Genomic DNA, 18163 nt, shown 5'->3' on the forward strand with positions numbered 1-18163 from the left:
TCAAGGCGTGTAAACGCCCACATGACGGCAAACAAACTGTGTTATTGAAAAAGGCTTCCCATAGTGTCTTAGCAGACGGAGTACTCATTCCCGTATCTCAGTCAACCAAGGTTACGTTTGTAACCGAGTACGTTTACCAACAGGCAACAACCATTACTTTTGCAATTCTGTTTGTTGCCACAACTGAAACAAAAAGTATGCACTGCAGCTTTTAAAATTTGTTTGATTTATTTGTTTTGGTGCTATTATTGACCTTGATTGGTCATCTCTATTTTTACACCAGAAGCCAAATGAGAATGAAACAGTTACAACAGTTTGTCACTAAGCTTCAAAATGTCCACCTTTGTAACTTATTTATTCCTAAAGATCACATATTAGTACTGTACCTTTTGAAAGTAGTGCAATGGTGACAAGCTGCTGTACCCCTGTTGTTCCTGAGTGTATATTGTAAGGAATTCTATATATTTCAAGCACATCCTTCTTAGCAACAGATTAACAACAACATTTAAAGATGTAAAACAAAGGAAAACATATTTTCTCTTGTGCAAAACACATTTTGCTGTCCTCCCTCGTATATATTAGATGTACACTGGTGCTGTTCAAAATGCTAGAAGTTTGTATGACATGATATGTTTCTATCAGAAGCTGAAATGTAGAAAACTGGCGGTTTACCTCTTGTTTTCTCTCAGCTGAAAACCACTGTACAGCTGCTGAGCCCAGCAACACTCGCCTGTCACCAGCCTCTCATCCGATCCTCTCTGGATTCTGATGAATTTTGCATGGTCTCTGCCTTGAAAAAAGCTATTAGAGAATTTGAAAGGAAGAGAGTGGGAGAGGGACAGAGAAAGAGCCAGAGCTCAAAAAGAGCTTTCGTGAGCCTTTTAATAACAGTGATATGTAAGATGTCACTGGAGATGGCTTCATTTCTGTAAAGGTTCTCGAGTCACCTCAATGGAGAAGTGCGCTGAAAAGCTCTTTGAGTGTGTGTTTTTGTGTGTGTACGTGTGTGTCGCACAGTGAGCACAAGTGTTTTAGTTGTATAGAGAAAAGCTTTGTCAGGTAACAAACTGATGTGAAATGGAATCTTCTTATGTAACTAAGTGATGCTGTTCAGGAACATTTACGACAATGTATCTATATTATTGCACAGGAATACAATATAAGTATATGAGTAATGAACACATACTGTAAATATGGAAATATAATTTGTATTAATTGTTTATATTCACATATTTGCATATTTAAATACATCATTGCATATTATTCTTGTGCAATAATAGATTTTTTATGATAGATAGACAGACAGACAGAGAGAGAGATAGACATTATATTATTTATACTACTGTAATATTATATTAATATTAGTATATATAATATTAGTATATATTATTGATAAGGTATATAATATTACATACAAATATCATAGTAACTATATATATGTGTGTGTGTGTGTGTGTGTGTATGCATTCTATTAATCAGTTATACTAAAAAAGACACCTATATTGTCTTTTAGGATCCCATAGACTGTACCTATGAATACAGCTTTTAAATAATTATATAAATATAAATATATAAAAATGAAATTTCCTCTAAAATCAAAACACTGATCTGAATTACTGTCTATTAAATAGGGAGACAAAAAAAATAATTATGATTTCATTAATTTTATCAAAAATGCTGAAGAAAAAAAAGTGAAGAACTTTCGATATGGCCAAGATTTTTAAATAAGACTATAAAGTGATCTCTGTTAGTATGAGACTCTATAAATCTTTGATTTTCGAATCTTTTCACATGAACATGCTGGATTCTGTCAGGACTGAGGAGCACAACAGAGAATTGAACAACAAGAGCTGGATCTTCTCCCGCATAATTCAGAAGTATTGATCAGGCCTCAGACAAGGAATTCTGGTGAGGTTAGCCAGAGCTCTTTACATGTGTATACAACATCATCCACAGTGTTTTAATAGTAATACTGTTTTTCCCAGTTTCGCATTCTGACTACAGAATCAGTTAGTTTGAGGAAAACAAATGCTCCTGTGGTCACTTGTGCAAGTCACCTTCCCTTCAACCACGCTGGGCTTGAATCCAGAGGGAGACGCTCTGCTTTTCTCTTCCTTGACCACAGTTGTAATCTTATTTTACTGAACTCTCTGGACTCCAGTGTCTTGTTAAGTCCACAAGACTGAACAAGTCCATTCATTACATGGCGGCCATGATGAATGGCCCGGGCAGACAGTAAGGGAAAGCCAAGGTGTAAATGTTCAACCTCCCATAAATCACAGAGACGGGGCCAGTCTAGACCTTAACCTAAACACACTCAAGAATGATGATCCGCTCTATGTGTCAGTATCAGAGGCGTGCCAAGCCAGAGTCAAGGGATAGACCACTGCAACACAACTGTTTCCCCCTTCATTAAATGCTGCTGTTTTCATTGGGAGAGAAGTTCATCTACAGGAGTCCTCGGGAACAATAGCAGTGGGATAAATGGTGGTGAAAGGGTTTGACTTTTGTTTCAAATGCTTCAAAACAAAGGTTCTTTATGCCTGATTCTACAAAATACCCACTTCTTATCAAGAACCATTTTTCCATGTCTAGAGTTTTTGAGCTGGTGTGGTTTTTGAGATCAGTATGGAAACTCATGCTAGACTAAGACAATCTTTCCAACAGGGTTTGGAGATCAGATAAGTTATAGACCTTAGTCAGGGTAGTGCCAGATTTAATTTTTGACAGGAATGAAAACGAGGCTGTGAGGGAGAGAAGTACAGTGTGTTCAATAGATCATACTGTTGTTTAATAACATATCAATTTTCAGCTGATGATATGACTTTCTGGGAAAGAAAAATCAAATAAACTTTCAGTAGACAGAAACTCTGTAAAACAATTCATGAAAATTAAATGATCTAGGATCTTTATACAGTGTGTACCAGTGTAAAGACTTTAAGTCTAGTCTTCACAGCCTTGTTTAGATCCATGTTAAATTCAATATGGCAACTAACCTAAATTAGGTCTACTGTTCACTGAATTTGTTTTCTGGTACCAATTTTGGTTTGGTTCAGTCTGGTTTTCAGACTCAGTGGTTCAGACTTTACATTGGGAATCAAATGGTGACTCAACACTTCATATTGTGTTTATATGTGGAAAAGGACCTACAATCTAACTTAAAACAGATTTAAACTGAACGCAAACTGCATAGGCTTAACAACATTCAAAATCATTAACATGGCACAGACAGAACTAGCTGGTTTTCTAAATGTCTCAATTGCAATAGTTTTAGCAGTCAATAACTTCGATAAAACTACGATTAACACAAGACATGTTTATCATATCTGAAAGTTAAACCTTTTTGAAACTTAAGGTTGGATCTAGATTGTGTTTCTTTTAAGGTTTCTAGGGGTGAACAGATGTCAATACCCCCAAAATTTGGCTTAAACTAATAAATAAAGAGAGAATTGTTTTCTTCCGTTCTTTTTTTTTCTTTCTTTTCTTTTTTAATTTAATAATTTTGTTAAGGTCTACTTTTCTTGTACAGAGCCTGTAAAGAGAACTTTGTACAAGAAACCTGCATATATGTATATACATAAAATGTGAATGCTATAAGCATGTTTCTGTGTTTAAGCATGCTTTTTTTTTTTCTGATGCAAATATCATTTTAGGGGCTCCGTAAGTTTGCTATGCACAATTACATAGTTCAGTTTGCATTTAGAATTATTTCCAAAAAAAATAAAAAAAAAAAATCTGGAAATTCATTAATTATGAACAAATTATGTTCAAAGAACAATGTTTCCCTCTTCTTCTTTTTTTTCTTTTTTTTTTTGGGGGGGGGGGGGGGGGGGCTAAGTCGCTGTGTTTTCCATATGTCCAACTTCCCATTTCTCATTTTCCTTCTTCTTAGATCTTTTTTAAAAAACCCTGACTCCTACTCTGTCTCCCACTTGCAACTTTTAAAATCCCATCAAGTTAACTTTATCAAACAGAAATGTGCTTTTGCAACGGCTGGCAGATAAGCATCTAGTTCCTCCATTTTCTGTCTTGCTCTGCTGGATAACCGCTCCAGTCAGGTCATGGAGCTGTTTCTAATGTCACATCTGTACTTTCCAGAGGCTGCAAATGGGTTCCAATATGGACCACGTCTCAACTCTAAATTTTTTACCCTGCTAATGAATAATGTAAAGGAGCATCTAATGTGTAAACCTAATGTTACCTGACTTTTTTCTCCAATATTTTTTTGTAAAAACACAAGTTTCATAAGCTCTCTCGCACTCCTTGTTCCCATTTCCCATTCTATTTTTACCGTGCTGCTGGTGGACTGTATTGACAGACTGTGCGGTGGCCTCTTAGAAGCAAGGAAAAGATTGTGTTGTCATTCTTAGATGCATTTTTAATGCTACAAATTTCAGTCACAGTCCATAGCATGAAAGAAACACTTGCCTGGATGCACACGAACTGCTGGTGCGGTTGCAAAACCATCAGACGTGTAATGAATTGTGCCTCTGAAGTGCCACTTAATAGTCTATATTTATAGTCTATACTCTTTGGCAAGCAAAGCATGTCGATGTCTCGCTTGGTTTTTTTTTTTTTTTTTTTTTTTTTACAGTGGTTTGTTTGGAAAAATGCTTAAAAATGGGTCTCTGTTTATATATATATATATATATATATATATATATATATATATATATATATATATTATCACATCAGCAAAAAAAATAAATAAAAATAAAATAAAAATGGGGGGTAAACTAGCGCATTTATTGGGAATGGACTGTAATAATGGAAACTTAGTAAATTCATTCTGTTTCAGCTTGCCATTTTTAACAATGAGAGAAATAATGAGCGATTGTTGGTGTAACTGATGAGGTCAGCTTCATATCACTCAGATGCACAATATCCTCACTAAGCATCAATGCTATAATTATTGTCTTCACAGAAAAGATATGGGGCTATAAAGTGTAAAATTTCAATTGTTTAGCCACATCAAATGCTCTCCTAACAGTTCTCATAAGATGGCATAAAAATATGCAGATACAGTATATAGAAATTATTACATTTTGCCATTGTTTGCTCAGAAAGAGTCAACAGCTTTAATACAACAAATGCATTATAATTTTATCATTCCATTGATTAGCTGAAAAAATATTTCAGTTTGTTTGTGCACTTTAATATCTTATGATATAATATCCTATTAGTACCATAGGTAAGAGGGTAGAAATGATTGGGCCTCTCCCAATGTACTTGTCCTACTAATATGATGATAATAATAATATGTATTTTTATTTTACACAGTTTTACACAAATATACACACACACACACACACACACACACACACACACACACACACACATATATTAACAGGTAAATAAAATATATATTAATTTCTAACAGAACAGACATCCACATATTTAATACATTTAAATGTATACCTCATTTTTAAAGCTTCACAGCTCCTACTGTTAATCAACACTGTCAGACATTTATGAAAACATTTATGAAATCAGCCAATATCAAAGTCAGCCTTCATTCTGAAGGTCCACTTTCAATATTTTGTGGTACATAAACTATTATGACCCTCAGTTAGCTGGATTTGTGTGAAGTGTAGCAGAATTAAAAATGGCAGAGTGTGAGACAAACGGTTACTATGATCAGATGGCCTGTCAGAAATAGAAACCTCATGTTTGCAGTGTTGCCATCCAATTCATGAAGAAACAGAAGGTCAACCATCAGCAAGAGGAACCTTCTCCTGTCTGAGTACACAGCTCTTTTTGTGATTAGATGATGAAACGCATTCATGCACTGGTGCAAAACAGGCTATTTCAACATTTTATGCCATTCAGACACTAGAAATGTGTCCTTTATTATTAACATACAGGCAGTCTGAGGCAAATGCAAGGAACTTTTTGTGTTGAATCCTAAGAAATGAAATGTTTAACATGAACTATTTAACATTCATCTCAACAAAGTTGCACTTTACCATTGTCCAAGTGTATTTTTTTTTTTTTAGATGAATTAAAACTCTTGCATGGAGCATCGTCCATTCAGTATTACTTGACCATGAAGGATACATGCATTATTTACAACTTTACCTTTAAAACTCTTTGTCGGGACACATTATTAATTCGTTTTTACCATTCACAAAGCTCTCTGTCCTTCAGGACTCATTCAGTTAGTCAATCATGGGTTCTCTGCCACATTCACCTCTGTTTACCAGGTTTTGTCAGTTTTTCTATATATATAGACCTTCACTGCCTTCCCAGCCATTTTAAAATGCTATCATATCTGTCAACAAAACATTATGAGGAGGTCACAACCTCAATCTCCACAGCAGCCCATAGGCCCTTTGGTTGCACTGTTACCCAGTTGAAACAGGAAATTGTTACCCACCTCCCCTGTAATTCAATAAGTTACAACAAAATGGTGTTATTGCTTGTGTGTGTGTGTGTGTGTGTGTGTGTGTGTGTGTGTGTGTGTGTGTGTGTGTGTGTGTGTGTGTGTGTGTGTGTGTGTGTGTTTGAGGGTAAATTTATATAAAAAGTAAATTTATTTTCATCTTCCATGAATTTGTAAAGCAGACGATACATGCTGTTGTCATGGTGTTCGGTGGATCAAGTTGTATTCCATTTGTGCAAACATCTCTATCCTCTCCTCCAGTGCTTTCTAGATACACTTTTCATCGTAGGCGTTTAGAAGCAAGTTCCAGGAACACATAACCTTGTTCTGAGCATTTCAGTTTTTTTATCAAGAGTTTTTGTTGCATCCCAGTCTCGAAGGTCTTGGTCTGTGAGGCCCTAAGACACTAAGCATTAAGAATTATTCCCTCTACCCATAAGAGGATAATGCAGTGCAATTTTTTATGTTTTTCAACCAATAAACCAACCATTAAGACCTGAAAAAAAAAAAAAAAAAAAAAAACATGAATTTGACCTTTCACTGACTTAAGCACAAATCTAATGGTCTATACCCTCCTGCTGTTTACCTTCAGTGTGGTCAGTGGCATTGCAAATGTGCCAAGGACATGGTATGATTGTTTCTAGAAAGATATTTGTATAGCCATGTGTGGTTATGATTCAGAAGCATGACCGGGATTAACCTATTGTTTATCCTCTTGTGAGGTAAAGAAAAACAAAACTTTATTTAATCAGACATTCGCTAAATATTACCTGCGAGACACAAACACAGAACTGAGGTCTTTGAAGGAAACCCAAATGCTATTTAATTCAATTGTATGCTTAGAAATGCTGTTCAGTTAGATTGCATTTGATTTGCTCTTACTTGATTTTTTATTTATTTATTTTGTATAGTTATTCATTTTCAAATTCAATTTCTTTTAAACCATCGAACAACAAAGAATAAATTCAATTAAAAGTATTCAAACATGTCTAGACATTTCTTTAATTTGCCAAAGAGAAAACATTGCAAAATGTTTGTTATTTGTGTGTGGGTTTGTTTATTTTATATTAGTATAACTGTAATATTAATTCACCTGTAATAGCCTCCCACCATAATCATCATTTATAGAGCTCTGCACACCTGTGTTTGCTTTACACACAGACTCTGTTCCAAAACCTAGAGATCTTCCAACCTAGTCAGTATTTTTAGGCAGAACTGGTGCACTCCCAACTCAATGGCTGTTCCAAACAACAGGTGTCATTATGCATCCTTCTAAGACAACTTTTTTAGCCTAATTCTATGCAGCATGTCACTGTATCCTTCAAGAATACAGTAATCCCAGAATGCACTGTGAGCTCCAATATGCCAAGCATCGACTATACATTCAATACTAAAAAGTATTCTATTAAACACATTGTGATGTGTATTTTTGTTCTAATTACAATATCATCTGTTTAACTCAGCAAAATACTAACACATTCTATTCTTGTAGAGTGCTTTAGCGCATTGCAGTCTAAACAGTGTTTTAGTTCATTGACTTGTGGGTGTCTACATTGAGAGTGACACTTTTTACTGCTACTGTGACAAAAAAAACAAAACAAAAAAAAACATTTGTATGTACTATTTTAGAATGAGAACATTATTTAACACATAACACTAGTATTTTTACAACACTAATTTTTTGACTCTACTAAAGCATAGAAATACTATAATATGTTTGCAGATATTTAAGAAACATGCTAAGTTAACATACTTGTTCATCTGAAAAACAATGTTATAGTCAGTTATTCTCCCTTGAAAATGTGCGTTCTGGGCCGGGAAGTCGGTTTCTGTTTTGGTTTGTGAAACTCGCCCACTGCCAGTTTACCCAATTGTATTTCGGCACCCCGGGTTGCCAGTTGGTGGAAAACACAGCATATTACATTTCAGTCATTGTCAAGTGCGCTCGTTCCTATTGGTGTCTTTAATCTGGCAACCTGCGTGTGCCTCAAGTCTGAGGAGGAGGGGCCGGGTGAAAAAAACCCTCTCCAATATTTTGAATTTGGACTGCAATACCTAGTTCAACCACTCGGTGTCAATCCTACATACAGCACCTTTAAACGGTTCTTTATTTCAATCCAGTTTTTTTATAATCTGAATCCATGGGATCTGTTATTTTGTGTGAATACAAAAGTTTTTACAATGGGTTTAAGTTGGACATGCAGATTTGCCGCACGACATAAATATGTTTGGTTTGAAATCAACTAACGTACATCACTAGGTAATGGACTTGTTGTTTTGTTGTTGCTGTTGTTGTTTGCTCTCGAAATTTTGATTACAGTATATCTGGAGTGATTTCACTTTGATGCACTGTGTTGAGTGTTAATGTGCAGTCCCATTTATTCACAGTTCACATTCATTAAATTCACTGAAAATAATCAAGTCATTTCAGTTGATTTTGTGTGACCGATTTCACATTGGGTTCCAGTTGGATTGACCAGCAGAAAGCTGCTCATTGTATATCCCTACTCTATTGATAATAGACAATGGACTTTTTTCACAGAATTTCACAGAAATGTTTAGTTTTGATGCCCTCTGTTGAGTGTTAAGGTGTGATCACATTTACCATTGTTCATTGAATTTTCAAAAATTTTTGTGTGTGAAAGATTTCATAAAGTGTTCAAGTTGGACACGAGAATCTGCGGCATTAATCAACATAAAGCTGCTTGGTTTGCAGGTGTTTGAAAGTTTATGTATGAGCTGTGCTTTGTACAGTATTTACAACAGTTTTTTTTTTTTTTTTTTTTTATCTTGTAAAACATAACAAAAAAGCTTATATAATATAACACAACTGGAATATTTTAGTTCTGATGCACTGCTCATAATGTTACGGAGTGATCACATTTACCAAATTTTCATTTACAAAATCAAGCCATTTCAATTCATGCAATCTGAAAATTCATGTGAGCAAAAGATTTAACAATGTGCTCAAGTTGGATTGGCCAACAGTAAAATGCTTGGTTTGAAAGTGACTTCTAAGACTTATGTTTTGTACATAGATAGCTGCATTTTTGACAGTGGACCTTTTTTGCTCACAAAATTTCACCAATGTGGTCAGTCCTTCAGAAAGTATCTGCCTACGTAGACAGCACAGCACACTAGGTTTTGAAACAGAGCCATTCAGAAGAGCCTCACTGTCCAGAGAACCTGCATGACAAAGCATCACCATTCAGCTCATAAAGTGTGTCCTTGTGCGATGCAGTCTCTAGCCAGCGACCTTGTGTTTGTGAGCATGTGTGCGTATGTGTGAAAGTGTCTATGTAAATGCAGGCACATCAGAGAGCGAGAGGAGGAGGAGTGGAGAAGAAGGACAAAAAAAAAGACAGCAGTATCGATCCCCCTCCTGATTTTTAAATAACCTCTGTTTACTGGCCAGTTGGCACTTTTAGTGACAGTACAATTTACGACAACCTAGCAAAACAAAGTAAAGGGCACCTGTGGAAAGACTCATCATGTCTTTTCATATCTCTCTGTGATAGAAAGCAGCGCTCATGTATACAGGACCTCACAGGGGACAGGAATATACAACTCAAGGTCAATGATACCAGATATATTTTATACTGTGTATTAAATTCAAAAAGAGATTTAAATGGGGACACCTTAAAATATACACATTTAAGGCATTCAGGATTACACCCTGCTAATGAAAAAAAAAAAAAAAAAAAACATCTGTTCTTGTGGAAATGCTGACAGTAAGACATGTGGCCAGGAACTGAGACATATAAAGGGTTTTTAAGTCAGAGTGCCCCAGTACTTGTTACAGAAGTACACTCAATCTGAGATAAGTGAAATGACATCACAAAAGATCACGTTTTGATTGTGTTTTGAAGAGTTCTCTTATGCTCACCAAGGCTGTATTATTTGAACAAATACGGGAGGAAAAATAAATAAATAAAATATTTTTAAATGCAATTTATTTGTGAAGCAAAGCTGAGTTTTCAGCATTCCAGTTTTCAGTGTCACATGATCCTTCATAAATCTTTGTAATATGCTGATTTGGCTCAGGAAACATTACTTATTACCATTCATGTTGAAAACAGTTGTGCTGCTTAATATATTTTGTATTTTTTTTTTTTTTGTAACTATTCTTTGATTGATAGAAACTTCAAAGGGGTAGCATTTATTATTATTATTATTATTATTATTATTATAATTATTTATGTTAAAGTCTTACATGTCTCCTATAGTCGATTCAATGTTGAATAAAAGTAATAAATAAATAAAATCCTATCAATTCCAATAGTAGTGTATTTTTTATGCAAATTTGGGGATGCAAATAAAATTTTCTTAAATGTATACACTCTCCTGTGGTGGTCACATTTTTAATGTGGCAGGAAGATGTGCATAAACTACATTAGAAAAACATTTACTGAATTAATTCATGTATGCACCAAATTGCAATGAAAACATTGAATTATTCAGAAATTGTTTTTGCAATGTTCTGGTTCATGTAAATGTCAATTATAAGTGAAAATCCGATGCCGAGCCTAAGATACTTTCAGAATAGCATGTATACTTTTTATCTAAAACCATAATGCATTCCAGCTGGGTCAGTGATAAGTCCAAGATGTATGAACTTTCACTGACAGGGGTGTATTGCATCATAATGCAATTTTCCAATTATTCTGTAAGCGAAAGTATCCAATAACATTATTTATTTATTTATTTATTTGAAGCACTTTTAATGATCATGAAATGTGCTATATAAATGTGCTATATAAACAAACTTGCCTTACCTAAACACACACACACACACATAGCATATAACATTATATCTTTAATTATTTTAAAATCCTTGTTATGCAAAGGATTTTAAAATGTTATGCCTATAGCACATTTCATGATCATTAAAAGTGCTTTACATAAAATTTTGTTTATTTTATTTTATTTTATTGACACTTTATATTGGTAAACCAATGTTATTGGACACTTTCTCTTACAGAATAAATGGAAATTTGCATTATGGTGCAATACACCATGTTGTCCTTTGCATAACAAGGAATTTAAAATCCGTTTTAATTTAAGGATTTATAAGGACTTCAAAACACGCTTTGAATTACCATGAAATGTGCTACAGTATATAAATTTGCTATATAAATATGTCTTGCCAAAAATAACAAAAACGGTATGTAGATGTCTGTTAGAATTAATTTTAGAAATTTTCTATTTTTAAAATCTCACTTTTACCCCTAGATAAAATTACCCTGTTTTTGAAACCCTATGGTGTGTGAAAGAGGGTTGTAACTGTGTAGGACCGTGAACCTGGTCACATCTCTCCTCTGGCTCACTCTGCTGACAGCCATCAGAAACAGAGGCGGTAGAGAGAGTGGCATTTTAATTTGTAGGCACAGCATGGTCATTTTAGACAACTGGCCCTTTAATTAAGACTCTATTGAGCTCACTGGAGGGTGGCTAATTCCTGCTGGAAGCCCTTTGCTCTCTGGAAAATCTGATTCGTATTGACAGGGGACAGATTCGTTTGCATGTACATGTGTGCCACGGGTCGGGGGGCCACAGGGCAGCCTGTGGACAGGAAATGAGCATGTGTGTGTGTTTTGATGGGTCGGTGGGGACAGGTGGAGGTATTCTGCATGCATTCAGGAGATGCAAATTACATATGATATCAGTGTCAAGCAAACAGCTGGCTGTCGATGAAAAGAAATAAAACCACAACATGGGGGCTCGAATGAAGGAGACAGAGGGAAAAAAGAAGCGGTTAGGTTCACATTTCAGTGCCGAACAGATTTATTTCCCATTGCTTAGCTTGCCACATTCACAGAGCAACTGATCAATCAGATAGCAAGAGAGAGAAAGAGAGCGACTCATAAAGAGAGAGAGGAGTTCTCTGATGTGCCGAGAAGCCACTGGATAAGGAGTTAATTATCCGACTGTCCAAACCGCTCTAGTCCCTCTGGCCACTGATGCCTCTAACGGTCCGTTCTTTCACAGAGTCACTTTCCACAATGAGCCAACTCCAAAGAATACAAATACTAGTAACTAACTATTATAAGCAAAGAGCAACAGTGTACAGAGAGCAACAGAAAATTGTCATTAAATGTTTATACTGCAACAAGTTTTAAATAGGATATTACTACAGATTCAGTCTACTTAAATTTATGCATTTAGCAGACGCTTTTATCCAAAGCGACTTACAGTGCATTCAGGCTATCAATTTTTACCTATCATGTGCTCCCGGGGAATCGAACCCCCAACCTTGTGCTTGTTAACGCAATGCTCTACCACTTGAGCTACAGGAACAGGAACTTGAGTCTACTTTCTAAAGAATGGTTAGGGATTCATTACAATTATTTTATTCTGTCTAGATGTATATACATACTATATATATATAGAGAGAGAGATGTGTATATTATCTGAAATTATGTGATTCATCTTAGAGTTTGATATAACTTTGTTACTCAATAAAGAGTTTGTTATAAAACTCTTTATTGAACATAGGACAAAAACTGGAAGCAAGGCCACTCAAATGCATGTGATCACTGTATCGCTTATGCCAGGAGTGACATGAGAGTGTCTGTATCAACCTATTCACAGCTTTGGCCCATGTGGAGAGCGGTCTCATACTCAGCCTTCCTTGGTTGCATTCCAAGATCTAAGACACCATTCAGACAGCTCAGAGGGGACATGTGGACTCATAATACCAGAGCGGCTCTTTGATGTCTTTTGTTAGGAGTTATGAAGTATATTTGCGGCCGTGAAAGAGACCGCTGACAGAAAAAGTGCTTGCAATTTTCTCTATTGATTAGTTTGGACTACATTACAAAACTTTTTTTTCAAAGAAACCATGCCGCTTCTAAATTTAGACTTACACAATGTTATTATATAGAACATCAATTGTAATTCACAAATAAAAGCAACACTTAGTTGAATGAAGTACCAATCTCCATGGAAACTAATGTGGAAAAGAGTTGGCGAAAGCTTTCCCCGGTGCAGTCTGGACTCATAGCAACAGGCAGGCCGTAAACGACTCATTTACAGTAGGGCACATTCACAGTAATGTCATTTTAAAGAGGAACCGCTGTGCAGCGCTAGAAGCTAATGAGGCGTCATCTGTACACATTTACTCAGAACCCTCCTCCTCAAAATACCCAGGAGCTTTTTTCCCCTAGTTCCTGCTTGCTGTAAATTAAATTGAGCTTCATTTGGCTGCACCAAATTTTACTTTCTTTGAGACCTGCTTAATATTTTAAAGCATTAGTTTATCAAAAAAAAAAAAAAAAAAAAAAAAAAAAAAAAAAAAAAACATTTTATCCCTCATGTTGTTACAAACCTGTATGACTTACTTTCTCCCATGGAACATGTGTACCGCCGCTCCCTATACGCAGAGTAATATTAAAATTAGCATATACATTTGCATACATAAAATTATAAACATGAACATATATGATGGTAAACATGAACATTTATGAACATATATTATGGTGAATGCAGTAGACAGGCTTAAAAAACAATTGTTATAACCACCAGGGCCATATTACTATTGTAAAATGTATTGTTCCCACTGATTGAATGAACCAAATCTGTTGTTTTTAGATACAGTATACAGACTAACATCTCTGTGTGACCGTATCTCTAATTCAGTGCTAATGCAGTGCTTGTCAACCATTAGAAACCATCCACTTGAACCAAAAATCTACAGTATATTACTTGGCAGAAATTATATTATGAAACAGTATTATTACTACTATTATTATTGTTGCTGCTGCTGTTGTTGTGGTTATTATTATTATAATTGGGATAATATACACAAAAATGAAAACTGTCACATTTATACAACCTCATGTTGTTGCAAATCCATAAGACTTACAGTAAGTTCAATACTTAAGTTCAATACAAATAAAAAATATTTGAAAAAAAAAAAAAATCTAAGAGGTTTCTGTCTTTTCAGAAGTCTTGGATTAAACCATGCGATTCATATGGATTAATTTTACGATGCCTTTATAACCTTTTTGGATCTTTAAGGTTTTGAAACCTTTCAGGTTTCATTAAAAATGTCTTATTTTTTGTTTCGAATATTAACCAAAGTCTTATGGTTGTGGAATTATGTGGGGGAACTGTAAAAGAATTTTCATTTTAGAGTAAACATTAATATATATATATATATATATATATATAGATATATATATATATATATATATATATATATACACATATATATATATATATATATATATATATATATATATATATATATATATATATATATATATAAACATTAATATATATATATATATATATAGATTATTAATTTAAAAAATAGTTTATTCTGAGATAATATGCATAGGTAAACTATTCACAATAAAACCCAAAATATGCTTGTTTTTAGTAAATATGGTCAGTTTAGTAAACATGGCCAATTTTCATTTAATTTTGACTTTGAAGTATATATGCAGCTAGGTTGATAATTAAAAAAAAAAAAAAAAAAAAATGATGTGCATCATACCTCCACTCTCTTTTTTCACAACTGTAGGAACCATTTAACATCTTGGGAAGTGAACCATGACACCTGGTGCTGAAATCTGAGCCTACAGCAGTGATGTCTGAACAGCCGGAGGTATCTGGGGACTGTCCATCTCTTCTTTTGGCTTTGTTCTCCTCTACCTTCTTTAATTGGACAGCTGCTATGCATCCCACGCTGCATTTCGCATACATACCTGTTTGACTCGTCTACACTCGAGGCTTGTTTAAGGTGACGAATACGGGCAGTATTTATTGGTCTCGGAGGAGAGAAAATAAAGGTCAGGCAAGACAGAGGTATTTTAATTGCAGTGTCAAGACTGCAAGTCAGTAGACAGTACAGCAGAGGGCAAGATGTTGTGATGTACTCTTTCTTTCTTGTTCTTGTCCTCTCTCTCTCTCTTTCTCTCGCTCGCTCCCGATCTCCCACCTTCCTGTTTGTGCCCCTGGATGATTTGATATCTTGTCAAGGTCCCCTCTCTTCATTACGCCAGTGTTGCATTTCTCCAGGAGAGACTCGGCTCAGCTCTAAAAGTCAATAGCACAAGCCTCCTCTGCAGCAATACTGTCCTTGCACAGAAGAGAGTGAAGCCTCTTCTCAGGGGATAAATTGGAGGAGAATCAAAACTGTCTTCAAAGTTTTCTTTTCCTTGACTGTGAAATTCCATGTGGCTCCAACAACATTCCATCATTTCATGGCGAATCTATGTCCAAACAAGGACAAATGCACCCCAAAGGAGGCTAACATTGAAATGTCATCGCCATAGACATGTGCTTGAGACATCAGTCAGCTTCTTCTTTCTCTTCAAAGATTGTGTGACCTTTTTAAAGTCAAGGCCACCCACACGGGCAGGAAAAGACTGCATGAACCTCTAATAAAGTGACCAATCATATCTCATGTCATCATGTGACCTTGAGGGAGAGAAAATCTTAAAGTGGAATTTACAGGTGTGCTTATTATCGTTTATCATTTAGTAAGGTAATAAAAGATGCTGCAATAATAGAATTGCACTACACAAATTTACATAACGTTCAAAAGTTTGGGGTAATATTGTAGTATTAATAATATTAGTACTGTTATGAAATAATGAGTAATGTGAAGTATTATTAAAATTTTCTTCTTTTTTTTCTGTTTTCAATTTTAATATGTTTCATATTTTAATATGCTGATTTGATGCCCTTTATGAAACCTTACTTATTGTATTTATTATTATGCAGAAAACAGTTGTGCTGCTTAATTTTGTGGAAACCATTTTTTTTCAGTATTCTTTAACAGACAAACAGACAGATTGTTATTTTTAAGGATACACTTTCTATTCTTTATTATTAATCTTTATTCAGAAAGATTATTTGTAGCTTATATGCCGTCCAATCAGGTTTGAACTGACAAAATCAGCCTTTTTTTTTTTGTGCACAGTATGCATAAGAGAGTCAGTGAACAATTGGTGACTATTTTAACCCTAGCTTAGTCTTTTTGAAAGAACAGAATTAATTCTTCTCTCACAAAGATGTTTTGTGTAATTGGATTGATGTTAATGATTGTATTAACGGCCTTATTGTGAAATTGCAGAAATACAGTCACTAAATAAGCAATGGAGCTGTGTTAGGCTATCATCCATCAATGCTCCTTCATTAGGAGTGAGTGAGAGGTCCTTTATGAAATTTCATTGAAATGCTGGCAATTCAAAGAGCGTCATTTCAAGACTGGAACACAAGCACTTGGCAGCTGCTTCAGTATACTTTGAATATGAATATGAATATCTAAACTTAATGGCTGATATATTACACTGCATAAAAGTCTTCCGAGCGAGTTTCTCTCCCCGTAGCTTTATAGGTGAATGATAATTCATCTGTTCTGGCAGGTACAGTGGTGGCATCCTCCGGGAACCCAAAATAGATGCCAGATAAAGAATTACTGTTCGATGCATATCTCACTAATTGGTGTCTAATTTGGCGTGGTGGTGTCAGGTTTCCAGAAGGACAGAATGCCACTTAGGAGGAGGTAAATTTGAGAAAGCAGATGGTCCTCTCCAGAGGCCTGACAGCACTCACAAGCTGGGCATGCCATGTGTTTCTATGAGTGTGTGTGGACATGCGTATGACTGCTCTGTCGCTTTTTCTCAACCTGACCTTGGAGGTGATTCTTTTATCTTCCTAGAAATGCCACAGTGCTCATCTCAATGTATTTATGAAAGATCTTTTCAATGCATTTACCGTATAGAATCAGGAACTGCTGGATCTATTTTTAAAAATAAAATGCCATGAACATCTTTCAGTTTTTTTAATGGTTTTTATAGGTATTGGGAAAAATATGTTATAAATAGGTTTGTATAGAGTCTGAATAGGATGAGAGGGGGAAAATGCACAAACAGTGATTATACAACATCTTTCTATTGCATTGTGCTGTCAAGTTGTATGCAACAACAAACATACAGAGCAACAGAAAAGTCTGATTGCGCCAGCACAAACCATCTTTTGGCATTAAAATAGTACTGTCAGGTTTTACTAAAGATGCAAAGTGAAGAATTAGTGCTTAAAAGTCATGGACACAGTTATTTTTGCACCTGACCTTATTGAATATGCATTTCTAGGAGTTTCCCTTTCAGATGCAAAATTTATGAGAGGACAGTATTCAAATGAATCATGCAATGCGTTTTACTAACGTTTGCGCTTGTCAAATTACTGGTTTTTGTGCCATTATTTAACGCCCCCCCAAAAAGCATGTCTTAAACTATTTTGCGCTTGAATTAACTGTTGCTAGGTGGAGGCACTGCAGAGATGAGAGAGTGCATGAATGCAAGAAGAACACGAAAATATCATTTGCCAAGCCATGTTATGTTTAATTTGCTTCTGCAAATAAAAGATGACTTGGAACCCTCAACTAGGAGTCACGCAATACCAGGTCTATCAAAACTTCTTGCAACTTCTAGCATTTTATGGCCTCCAGTTCTTCTCAACATCCTACGGGTTCTTTATTTCTTTATTTATTTGCGACTGCTCTAATTTGCGCTGTGCTTGGTATACTGTGTTGGTTGATATGTAAATGAGATGTTGCATCTGGGTTTTTAATCTGCGCATTGTTAGTAAATCACCCGCAGAAATTTCCACGCCCATCTGCGCTCTTTTAGAATTGCGCTCTGGCACTAATTTGCCCTGTTTAGTAAAACAGGCCCTTAAACTTTTTGGATCATTCTAATGACTCACTAAATTAAAAGGTAAAAATTGTTTATATGTTCCTTTATAAACACCAAATCTAAATTAATTTGA

The sequence above is a fragment of the Cyprinus carpio genome, chromosome B6, assembly GCF_018340385.1.
Source record: "Cyprinus carpio isolate SPL01 chromosome B6, ASM1834038v1, whole genome shotgun sequence".
NCBI classification, from domain to species: Eukaryota; Metazoa; Chordata; class Actinopteri; order Cypriniformes; family Cyprinidae; genus Cyprinus; species Cyprinus carpio.